The 11223-nt window shown below is 36.0% G+C and overlaps 1 pseudogene; it reads left to right on the top strand.

Annotated features, from left to right (window-relative positions):
* The first annotated feature begins 9129 nt into the window (after positions 1-9129).
* LOC105289689 lies at positions 9130-10210 on the top strand (annotated as a pseudogene).
* The last annotated feature ends 1013 nt before the right edge of the window (positions 10211-11223 follow it).

The following is an 11223-nucleotide window of genomic DNA, read 5'->3' on the forward strand; positions in this document are numbered from 1 at the left end:
ATTTTATTGGAACATCAGCGCAGCCACCTCTGTTCATAGAGCACAGCACAACAGGAAGGCTGGCCTGAATTCAATTCATATCTGTGCTGCCTACCAGTCAGACAGTGTGCACCCACACATAGTGCTGAATATTATGTTTTTATTAACCTATAATTTATAACAGTGTTGGCCTTTGTCTAGCTTCCATCTCTCCTTCCTTCTCTCTCTCTCTCTCTCTCTCTCTCTCTCTCTCTCACACGCACACACACACACACACACACCTTGTTAAGGCAAGAAGCATGAGGAAATAATTTTTGTAATTTTTCTCCCATTACAAAATCCTCTTAACAAAGGTAGTGGAAAAGGAAATATTTTTATTATTGAATAAGCATTAAACCAGAATGTGATGCACAGTGCAGGCAATCTTCCTTTAAGATACTGCAAAACCAAAAATAAATTCTACCTTTTCATACAGCCAAACAGGTATAACCCATTACATACATGTTCTCAAGATAAACATAAACAATTAGTCCTGTGAAAAATAACATAAACAGAGCCACTTCGAAATGTAGTCAGAGCTGCCATCCCAGAGGAACTGCTTTGCATGTCTTACTCCTCAAACCTTTCAAACTTTAAAACTGGACAAAATAAACTTTGGACTGGGCCTAAAATAGCACTGTATTCTAAACAACTGTTTGTTGTGACTATAAGATTGAAAATTATACAGTCTTTAGAATTAGTATCACTATGCCTGCTTACCTGCACCTATAGAAATTCCTCCCTTAGTTAATTAACACCCATAGAAATTCTTTCCTTCTATTCATGTAATCATTCCCCTTACCTTTCTCATATATACTCCTTGTCTTTACCTCCTAATCAGAACTATTTAAGTTTCAGCCTGAATCACTGCGTATCTAATAATTATTCTTTTGGATTTCAAATAAACATTTACTGTCTCTTACTTTGCCCTTTTATTTTTAGGTTAACAGTTCTCCCATAAGAGGGCTTGACAACAGTACTGTTCATCCATGCCACACAAACACTTCACCCTAGATTCTCCTGGTAATTGGACTTCCCATTTGTGTTAATTGGTTTTATCTACAGGATAAATAAATTCCCATTTTTATGAGAGGAATAAGTTCTGCTTGGAGCCAGGCCACCCCACCAAAAAATTAAGCTCTTACTCACAGAGAAATCATGAGAGAGGAGTACTATCTCCTATGATATTTATATTGCAGAGATGGCTCCTGGGTCCTTGAGAAAAGATGTTCTTGGGATCAAAGGTTCTATCTTGCTTTCAAAGGATTCTTATACTTTTGGAGTATAAGAGTGGAGAGAATGCTTAAGAGTACAAGTTTTCTAAAGTAAATCATCTAAGAAAAAGGGGCGTCTCTCCTCTTATTTTTAACAGGGAGATTTAAGTTTCTTATTTTACATTTTTATTTCTCCCTAAAAAACAGCAATTGTTAAATATATAAGAAAGCTGGCTTAAAATAGCATTTATTTAATTTATTGCATTTTCTTGTAACATTTTTTTTAATCATTAAATTCTTTGAAAGAAAGTGACAGAAACCACATAGTGTTGAATTTATTTTTGTGAAGGGCTCAAGTCCTGAGATACTAATTCGGGTTTTTGTTGTGGTTAGTGTAATTTTCCCCCCAATTTTTGTATCACTCATTTCTTTTTCTTTCCATTTTTAATCTTTTCAACCCTTTCTTATTTGCATGAAACTAGACCATCTCTAGGCTCAATGCCCATTGTCTCAGGGCAAGGCTAGTACTAGAAATGGAAGAGAAAGGACAGAAGAGGCAATTTAGAGCCAAGTAAATTTTCAGTTAAAAGCTGTAAAGACAAAAATGTTTTTGGAAAAACTACAGATTTTTAAAAGCCAGAGGCTAACAGACTCAGAGCATCAAGTTTATCCAAAAGAAAGAGTTTGAAAAGAGAACACTATAGAGAGAGAAGATTACTCTGCCCTCAGAAATTGTTTAATTTTCTCCTGGCTGGGGGCGGGGAGAGAGGAAGAGAGAGAAAAAAAGAGAGAGAGAAGGGAGAGGAGGGGAGAGAGAACAGGAGAACTAGCTTTTGTGGTTGAAAAAGGGGTTCTACGGAAACTATCCTAACAGGGTGAAATGATCATAAATTCCTAGCTGGGCAGGTCATGGTGGATGGTCACACCTCCGGCATATAACTTCTTTAGTAAAAAGGTTCATCTTTGCCTTAAGCCCTGTCCATTGTTTCTGTGCCTCTAGTTTAATATACCTTTGAAATGCCTCTTTTCAGACCCCTCAGAAGCCAAACTACCCTCAAGAGATGACACAATCTTATTAACTATCCTTTTATCAGTCCCTGCCTTGCTTTCTCCCATCTTCATTTAATCTTCATTAGGTTCCTTCCTTAATTACAAACGCATGAAAAAAAGTTGCAAACTATCCTCCTGAGAAGCATTTGTCTCAGTCTGTTGAGATCTTGCTTCCAGAGGTAACCTCTGTTTGGCTCAAATAACTTTTTATTAAAATTCTCTACAGGTTCTTATGTCAACACTTTGAATACTGAACTGAAGGTTAAACTCTTTAGAAAGTGGCCCATTGTCTTTTCTTATCCAGATGACAGATGGTGGAATAGGGTGGTGATGTCATAAAGATGACTACTGATTAAAAAAACAGAAAAACAGAAAACAAAAAACAAAAAAACAAGCAGGTGCTAAAAAAAAAAAAAAAAAAAATCCAGGCTAGATCTAAGAGGACATGAGCATTTCTTATGTAAACCTGAAGGAGGCAGCAGCCTTATGGAAAAATTGTCTAATATTCTAGGTCACCCCGTCAGCTTGTCAGGTCTAGAACAGAAATCCATACAACTACTTGCTCCCAAACACAAACACTTCTGTGAGTCTCCTGAGAGCAAGAAAGGTAGAGGGGAGCTCAGAATATTTCTGTCACCACTGAACACAGGCAAAGAGGTAGGAATGAAAAGATCTACTATACTTTCAAAATTCAGAAGTTAAGAATCAGTTCACCTTTTCAGTATTAGCAGTTTCCCCAAGTGTGTGCTAGAGACCCCTGGAGTTCTCTGAGACAATCTCAGGGGGTCTGCAAGATTAAGCTATTTTATAATAATCATAAATTATTGTCTTTTTCATTCTCATTCTTCTCATGACTGTAGAGATTTCAGGAAGCTACATGATGTGTGATAGCAACATCCTTTTGAATGAAGCTGTTCTACTAAACTAGGCCTGTGCTGTTCAGTGCAGTGCCCACTACCTACATATGGCCATTGAGCTCTTAAACTGTGACTAATCCTAACTGAGATGACATATAAGTGTAAAACACTTACTGGATTTCAAAGATTTTGTATGAAAAAGAATGTAAAATATCTTAATAATTGTTTATATTAATTACATGTTGAATTGAAAATAGTTTGTGTATATTGGGAAAATAAAATACACTAAAATGAATGTCATGTGTTTCTATTTTTTTCAAATGTGACTGCAGAACATTTTTAAATTGTATACAGAGCTAAAGAGAAAAACCACAGGCCCACAATGATATCATTCATGCTAAAGCCCATGATACCAAACCTAGACTTAACATCTGACCTAACTGCAGTTTCGACCTTCCCTAGAAATTTAATCTTAATCAACCAGTCTGGGATATTTTGGTCAACGCCAATGAGTTACTGTGTCACATGGGCCCTCTCCACATACCACCTCCAGCTAGGAAGAAGAGGCAATCTGCATGATAAAACTCTTGTAGTTCCCTCCCCGCAAATGAAGATGTCCTAGTCTAAAAATAATCCTTTCTTTTATTTTGCTAATAACTCCCAGTCCCACCACTCTTCCTGTGTACAATCTTTCCATTTCTTACAATCCTTTGGAGAGGCGGATTCATGAATCCCTTAATAAAGTCAATTAGATCTTCAAATCTACTTGGTTGAATCTTGTTCTTTAACAGTATCTGAGCACTATATTTCTATTGCAGAGTACTGAGAGCCAGTCATTAAAGAAATTTGAAAAAAAAAAATAATAAAGCTGTGTCACTTCTGTAATGGTTAATTTTGTGTGTCCATTTGACTGGGCTAATGGATACTCAGATAGCTGGAAAAATGTTATTAGTGGTTTTGTCTCTAAGGATGTTTTGGGAAGAGATTACCATTTGAACAGGAAGACTGAGTAAAGAAGATCAACACCACCAATGAGGACTCGAATCATCCAATCCATGGAGGGCTTATATAGAACAAAAAGGCAGAGGAAGTATGAATTTACTCTCTGCACCAGATGGGACATCCATGTTCTCCTGCCCGAGGATACTAGGCTTTGTTGCAAAGGTTCTCGGACCTACAGACTCAGAATGTGATCTACACCATGGGTTTCCCTGGTTCTCAAGCCTTAGGTTTGGAGGACTACACCACTGGCTTTCCCAGGGCGCCAGCATGCACACAGGGGATCCTGGGACTTCTCAGCCTTCATAATCCTGTAAGCCAACCCTTCACAATAAATATTGTTCTACATACAAATATTTATCTTACTGGTTCTATTTTCTCTGGAGAAACCTGACTAATAAAACTTCTAATTTTTTGTTTTGTAAAATACAGTTATGTTTCTTAAAAAGTATATTATTCATGTTGACATGTAATGAAGTTTTCTATGATTTTAAAATGAATATTTTGAAAATGTCTCAGTTTCAATTTTAATACAGTGTGTATTGGTAGATGTAACATACATAAATAACAGCTCTTTTGGATTCTCAATAATTTCTAAAAGTGTAAAGAGTTCCTGAGACCAAAAACGTTTGAAATCACCATAAGACAGTGACTCTTGAAACTGTCAGTAAATCAGTATCATCATCATGTGTTACTTACTATGTCCCAGGCACTGCACTAGAAGACTATGCATATTAGTTTATTCTTCCAAAACTTTATTTAGTGATATGTGCTGGCTATCCAAAGTTGACCCTCCCTCAACTTTGTTCAAAAAAGGGATACATCCGTGCTACTTTAAGAAGGCTTTTTACAGATTACTGTCTCCATTTTAAAAATAAGCCATTTGTAGTTCAGGAAATTTAGAAACTTGTTTAAAATTGCTTAACTCCTAAAATAGGAAAAACTAACTGGAACCTAGGATGGTATAATTCAATGACTATACATTTAACACTTAAATTCCATGATAAGCTACCTCCAACAGTCATATACAAACTAAAATGTTTGGATGCAAGAAGAGTCAGATGTCACTGTCTCTGCCTGAATCATTTCTTTAAGTAAATATGGCACACAAGTTTCCTTTTAACTGTGAATTAGTCCTCAAAATAATTCCTCCCAATTTTCGTAGATTTTTCGATTTTTCATATTGTTTTTCTCAGAACCCTCTTTCAGGTTGTAGACAACACACTTCTTTTATCCTCATATGGTCGAAAGAGCGAGAGAGCTCTCTGGGGTCTTTTTCTAAGGGCATTAATCTCATTCCTGAGAGCTCCCAAGGGCACTACCTCTAAATACCATCATCTTTGGGTGTTAGGATTTCAACATGGGAGTTCTGATGGTATATAAACATTTGGTCGGTAACAATAACTGTGTTCATAAGTTAAAGTAACATCTCTCATGTGATATATGATATGATACTCAGAGAGTCCATGCAGTTGGTTTTCAACTGACATTGAAGATGATGGATATAATTTAAACAGTTAAAAACAAGCAAACTTCAGTATAGTCATCCTTATTTGAAGAAAATGTGTTATCAGGCCTATGACAGCATTGCTATCATGTGTGAAACTTTTAATGGAACTGCAGAAATACTTAATGAGAAAGTGACAAGAACTTTATACATATATTTTTAAAAGTATTTTTGAATTTAGAGTAGATGAAATGTGAAAAATTTAAATGATCTCCAGACACTTTTGATTCTGCCAATTATCTGTATGATGCTACTCATGCATATGCAACAATAATAGACTGACAAATTTTCAAACATTCTCAATAGGAAAAAAAGCTTAACAAGCTGGAATTTATGTAGCCTGTCAAGAGACATTGAACAGTATTAGCTGGAAGTAAAGACTTTCTGGTAAGAAGTAAAATATTTAAAGTTCCATTGAATAAGTTTACCAACACTTAAGTCAGTAGTTATCTGATACCTATTTTAAATTTAAAGTGATATTTTGAATAATTTTACTTGTATCAATTATAAATAAAATGTATTGAATTAGTTATTTTATTAATATCCAGAAATGTTGAAAATCATGATTAATATCTAAAACAAATAATAATTAAATAACTATTTTGTTACATTCCAGAATAATCATAAATATTCAAAAGTTTAAAAATATTTTGTAAAAGGTAGAAAAATGAGAGCCTGGAAGAGGCTGTAGAAAGAGTTCTTAACAACCCAATAATTCCAATAGTACATATTTTCCTAATATTTTTCCAAATAACATCATGTTAATAATGATTTCTAAAAATTAAAAATAAACTATATTTGAATTTATGCTTTTGTAAAAATGTTGCAGCAAAAATATTCACAGCCTTTATTTAAATAGAATAACTCATTAAATTAAGCAAGAATCATCTATTTACAAGAATACCAAATACTTGAAATCAGTATATTCTCAGAGCTCCCAACTTTAGATAATCAAGTCAAAGCTTTACATCCACATAGATTATGACACACACAAAAAAAAGTATTTTGAATTTTTTATCTAAGATGTTATTCCCAGTATTGATCCCTGTACCTCAGAGCTACTAAATACTCCTTCATTTTGACCAAAGACCACAAGTAACAATAAAATATCTTCTTCTGTTTTTGGTCCCAAGCAACAAATTTTCACAGCAATCTGTGATGAGGGAGTCACAGCTCTAGCCTGTCACTGGAGGCTACGCAATTGTTGTACGAAGTCCAACACCTTTGAAGGGAAAAATCTGGCACAGCTGGGAGATAAAATTGCTTTCTTAATTATATCTGCACTGTAATAGTTTATCCTTTGGTTAAGAACTAATTACATTTTACACTTTAAATGTATTGCTCTGACCACCAATATATATGCTACTGATATAATTTGTATTATTTATCATTAGGCCATTATTTGTAATGGTTTAATGGAAACTGGATTCCTACTTTTATGAATAAGGTAGAAGCCTTTCATGATAATCTACTTTGATGTTATATTAAAACAGGAAAACTGGGGGGAAATTGTAATTATATACCGTGTTGGTGAGTGTATGAGGAAAAAAGTGCATTAGATATATATTCTCATAAAATGTATTCGGTGACAACTTTTTTTTTTTAAAGGAAAAGGACCAATTTTTTCACACACACATACACACGCACGCGCACACACACACAAGAAAAAAAGAAAGCCACTGAAGCTTATATTCTCCCTTACTCATTAACATTTCATGTGTTTATGAAGAAAGATAATTTATTTCGGTGGGCGTGTAAGACTAAACTAAACATGCAATCCTTCATTTATTCATTCTTTCAATTACTATTTATGGATAAAGTATGGAATTCCAAAACTTTTGCAAAGAAAGTGTCAGGAACAAAAAGTTGCTTAGAGGACTGAATGTCTAGAGTAGTTTAATGTTCATTGATATTGGCCTGAAATTTGACTTAAAATTTATATTTTTATTGTTTTTATAATGCAGTAGAAAGATTCTAGGTTGGCACCCATACTCTACCCTCCAAGTATTCACTTTTTCATGTGATCCTCCCCTCTTGAGTGTGGGCAGGACCTGTTACTGACTGCTAACAATATGGTAAAGGTGATAAGATGTTATATAAAATAGTGTTTTGCCAGCATGCTTGCTCTAGAGACTCTCCTTACTTCTTGATGAAGTTAACTGCTATTATGAGAAGTTCAAATGGCAAAAATTTGCAGCCTGGAAACTCAGGTACCCTCTTGGAATTAAAGGCAGGCGCTAGGAGTTGAGAGTGGACACTAGACAACAGCTAACAGAAAGCTGAGGCCTCAGTTCTATGCAGCAAGGAAGTAGATTCTGCCAACAACTGGCGTGAGAAGGAGGCAGATCTGTCACCACTCATGTCTCTGATGAGAGCCCTCTCCTGACAAACCCTTGAGCACAGCATCTCAGAGGATCCCGTTAATCCATGCCGAGACCCTTGGACAACAGAACTATGAGATAACTACTGTGTTGTTTTAAACCACTAAATTTGTGATAATTTGTTACACAGCAAAACATAACTAATACATGCAATTTCTTAGATTTTTTCCCCCATGTGTTAGGCAGTTAGGCAGCCATGAGCAACAGGAGCAAAGGCCCAGCTCTGTAACCACAGGAATGACAATAATAATGGCCCAACCCAAAGGCCACCCCTAGGACTTCCCAGAAAAAAAAAACAAACAAACAATTTTTTGATTAACAATACTCCTGCATCCTAGAATACAAGGAAATAAATACCATAACACAGAAATCGGTTTAGGCCAGCCACAAAGGCTTGCACAGTAAGGAGTACGCTGACTTCTTTTCACCTCATCTTTGTTATATCATCATTATACTATCGTACATGTGCCCGGAAGTTCATGAACCTAATTATAACAGACTGAATTCTGAGTAAGGACATGTGCAGTTGACAATAGTTTATATAATAGGCAACTGTCAATCAAAATGACCTCACACGCCAATCAGCTAGCACCACCCTTGTAACCTCCCATCATGGCCCAGATATAAGACAGACCTCCCCACTTCTACGAGGCTACAGCTCTGTCTCCTATAGCCCTTTTCTCTCTTGAAACATATTCAATAAATCTTACTTATCCTAAACCCCTGACCTGTAATTCTTTACTGTGTTGGAGGAAAGGCCTGAGGCCCCCCCATGCCACCTGGGCAATGACGGATTTAGATGGGCCCCAAAGGTAACATATGCATACGTTACTGAACTGATATTAATTTTTTTTAAAAAGTCTGTAAAATACATTGTCATAAAATTTTGAGGACAGAATAATTTTTTCTTCATAGGCTTTTCCAGTTAGGCATTCTTTCTGACACATTTATTAGAGCCACTTGTTGAATTAAAAAAGATTATTAAAAATATTAATAGTAAATATATTTTCTTGAAAACTAAGACAGCTGGTGGCATTAACAATTGTAATAAAGCTGATTTAAGTAAGACTTGAGAGATTCGCAAATTCTCAGAAGCGCCTTTCTGTCGATGGACGCCGCAGAGCAAGCATCATTAACATCTCCCCCGCCAGCGGTCGACATGTCTAAGTCAGAGTCTCCCAAAGAGCCCGAACAGCTACAGAAGCTCTTCATTGGAGGTCTGGGCTTTGAAAAAACCGATGAGAGTCTGGGGAGTCATTCTGAGTAATGGGGAATGCGTATAGACCGGGTGGTGATGAGAGAGCCAAACGCCAAGCACCCTAGATGCTTGGGGTCTGTCACGTATGCATGGTGGATACAGCCATGAAGGCAAGGCCACACAATGTGGATGAAGAGTTGTGCAACCAAAGACATCTGTCTCAAGAGAAGATTCTCAAAGACCTGGTGCCCACTTAACTGTGAAAAAGATTTTTGTTGGTGCTATTAAAGAAGACACTGAAAAACGTCACCTAAGAAATTATTTTGAATGGAAAACTGAAGAGATTGAAATCATGACCAACCAATGCAGTGACAAGAAGAGAGGCTTTGCTTTTGTAACCTTTGATGATCATGACTTTGTAGACAAGACTGTCATTCAGAAATACCATACTGTGAATGACCATAACTGTGAAGGAAGGAAAGCCCTATCTAACTAAGCAAGAGGTGGCTCATGCTTCATCCAGCCAAAGAGGTCAAAGTGGTTCTGGAAACTTCGGTGGTGGTCGTGGAGGTGGTTTTGGTGGGAATGACAACTTTGGTTGTGGAGAAAACTTCAGTGGTCCAGGTGGCTTTGGTGATAGCTGTGCTGGTGGATATGTTGGCAGTGGGGATGGCTATCATGGATTTGGTAATGATGGAAGCAGTTCTGGAGGTTGTGGAAGCTACAATGATTTTGGCAATTACAACAACCAATCTTCAAATTTTGGAACCATGAAAGGAGGAAACTTTGGAGGCAGAAGCTCTGGTCCCTGTGGTGGTAGAATCGACACTTTGCCAAATCATGAAACCAAGGTGGCTATAGTGGTTCCAGTAGCAGCAGTAGCTATGGCAGTGGCAGAAGGTTTTAATTACTGCCAGGAAACAAAGCTTAGCAAGAGAGAAGAGCCAGAGAAGTGACAGGGAAGCTACAGGATACAACAGATTGTTGAACTCAGTCAAGCACAGTGGCGGCAGGGCCTGGCTGCTACAAAGACATGTTTTAGACTGTACTCATGTGTACATGGGCACAAAACTCGAGGACTGTATTTGTGACTAATTGTATAACAGGGTATTTTAGTTTCTGTTCTGTGGAAAGGGTAAAGCATTCCAACAAAGGGTTTTGATGTAGATTTTTTTTGCATCCATGCTGTTGATTACTAAATGCAATAGTCTCATCACAATGCTGAATAAATGTATCTTTAAAAAAAAAAAATTCTCAAAAGCCTCCAAAATTGTATTTATTAAGAGTTTTAAATTTCTTCAATTTTATAATTAAGCTTGACATTTAGCAAGAAATCTCAAAAGTGGTACCTCTGAGTATATAGAAATTTAAATACACGTAACCATTTAGCTTACATTATGAATGTCCTAGCATTTTTTGTCTTCTTCTTACTCCAGTAATTCCCTAAATAAGAAACCTGAATTCCTAAATTATAATGTGTCTTAACTTTCTTTAATAATGCTTTTTATCTCTTTATCCAACTTTAAAGCCAAAAAGTTTTAAGAACCTAATGCTTTGCTATTTTCATTAATACAGTCTTCAATTTAACAATATTTTATGAATGGATACTAGTATTTATCTAACACCTACAGAAAAATTTCTGAAATAATTAATCAATTTCCAAAAAGCTTAAATTATTTGATACATGATTATTTGATGTTTAACCGAGCATAGAAATATATAATAGTACATTTCTCTAACAGTTTAGAGTTCATAAAACACTCTTAAATCCCTAAAATTCTGCATGTGAGGCCTCTGTAAAATAAATATATTTATCACAATCTTCACTTCAATTATGTCGGGATCCGGATAGAGTAGGAAAAGGAAAGGAAAAAGTGTAGTAAGCATCTATGAGAAGCTTGGTACAGTGCTATACACTATACACTCTGAATAAACAGAAAAGAGGAATTATCCAAGTCACACTGTAGAGGAAAAAAAGAGGTTCTATTGAAAGAAACCT

Source organism: Pteropus vampyrus, unplaced genomic scaffold, assembly GCF_000151845.1.
Source record: "Pteropus vampyrus isolate Shadow unplaced genomic scaffold, Pvam_2.0 Scaffold27, whole genome shotgun sequence".
NCBI lineage: Eukaryota > Metazoa > Chordata > Mammalia > Chiroptera > Pteropodidae > Pteropus > Pteropus vampyrus.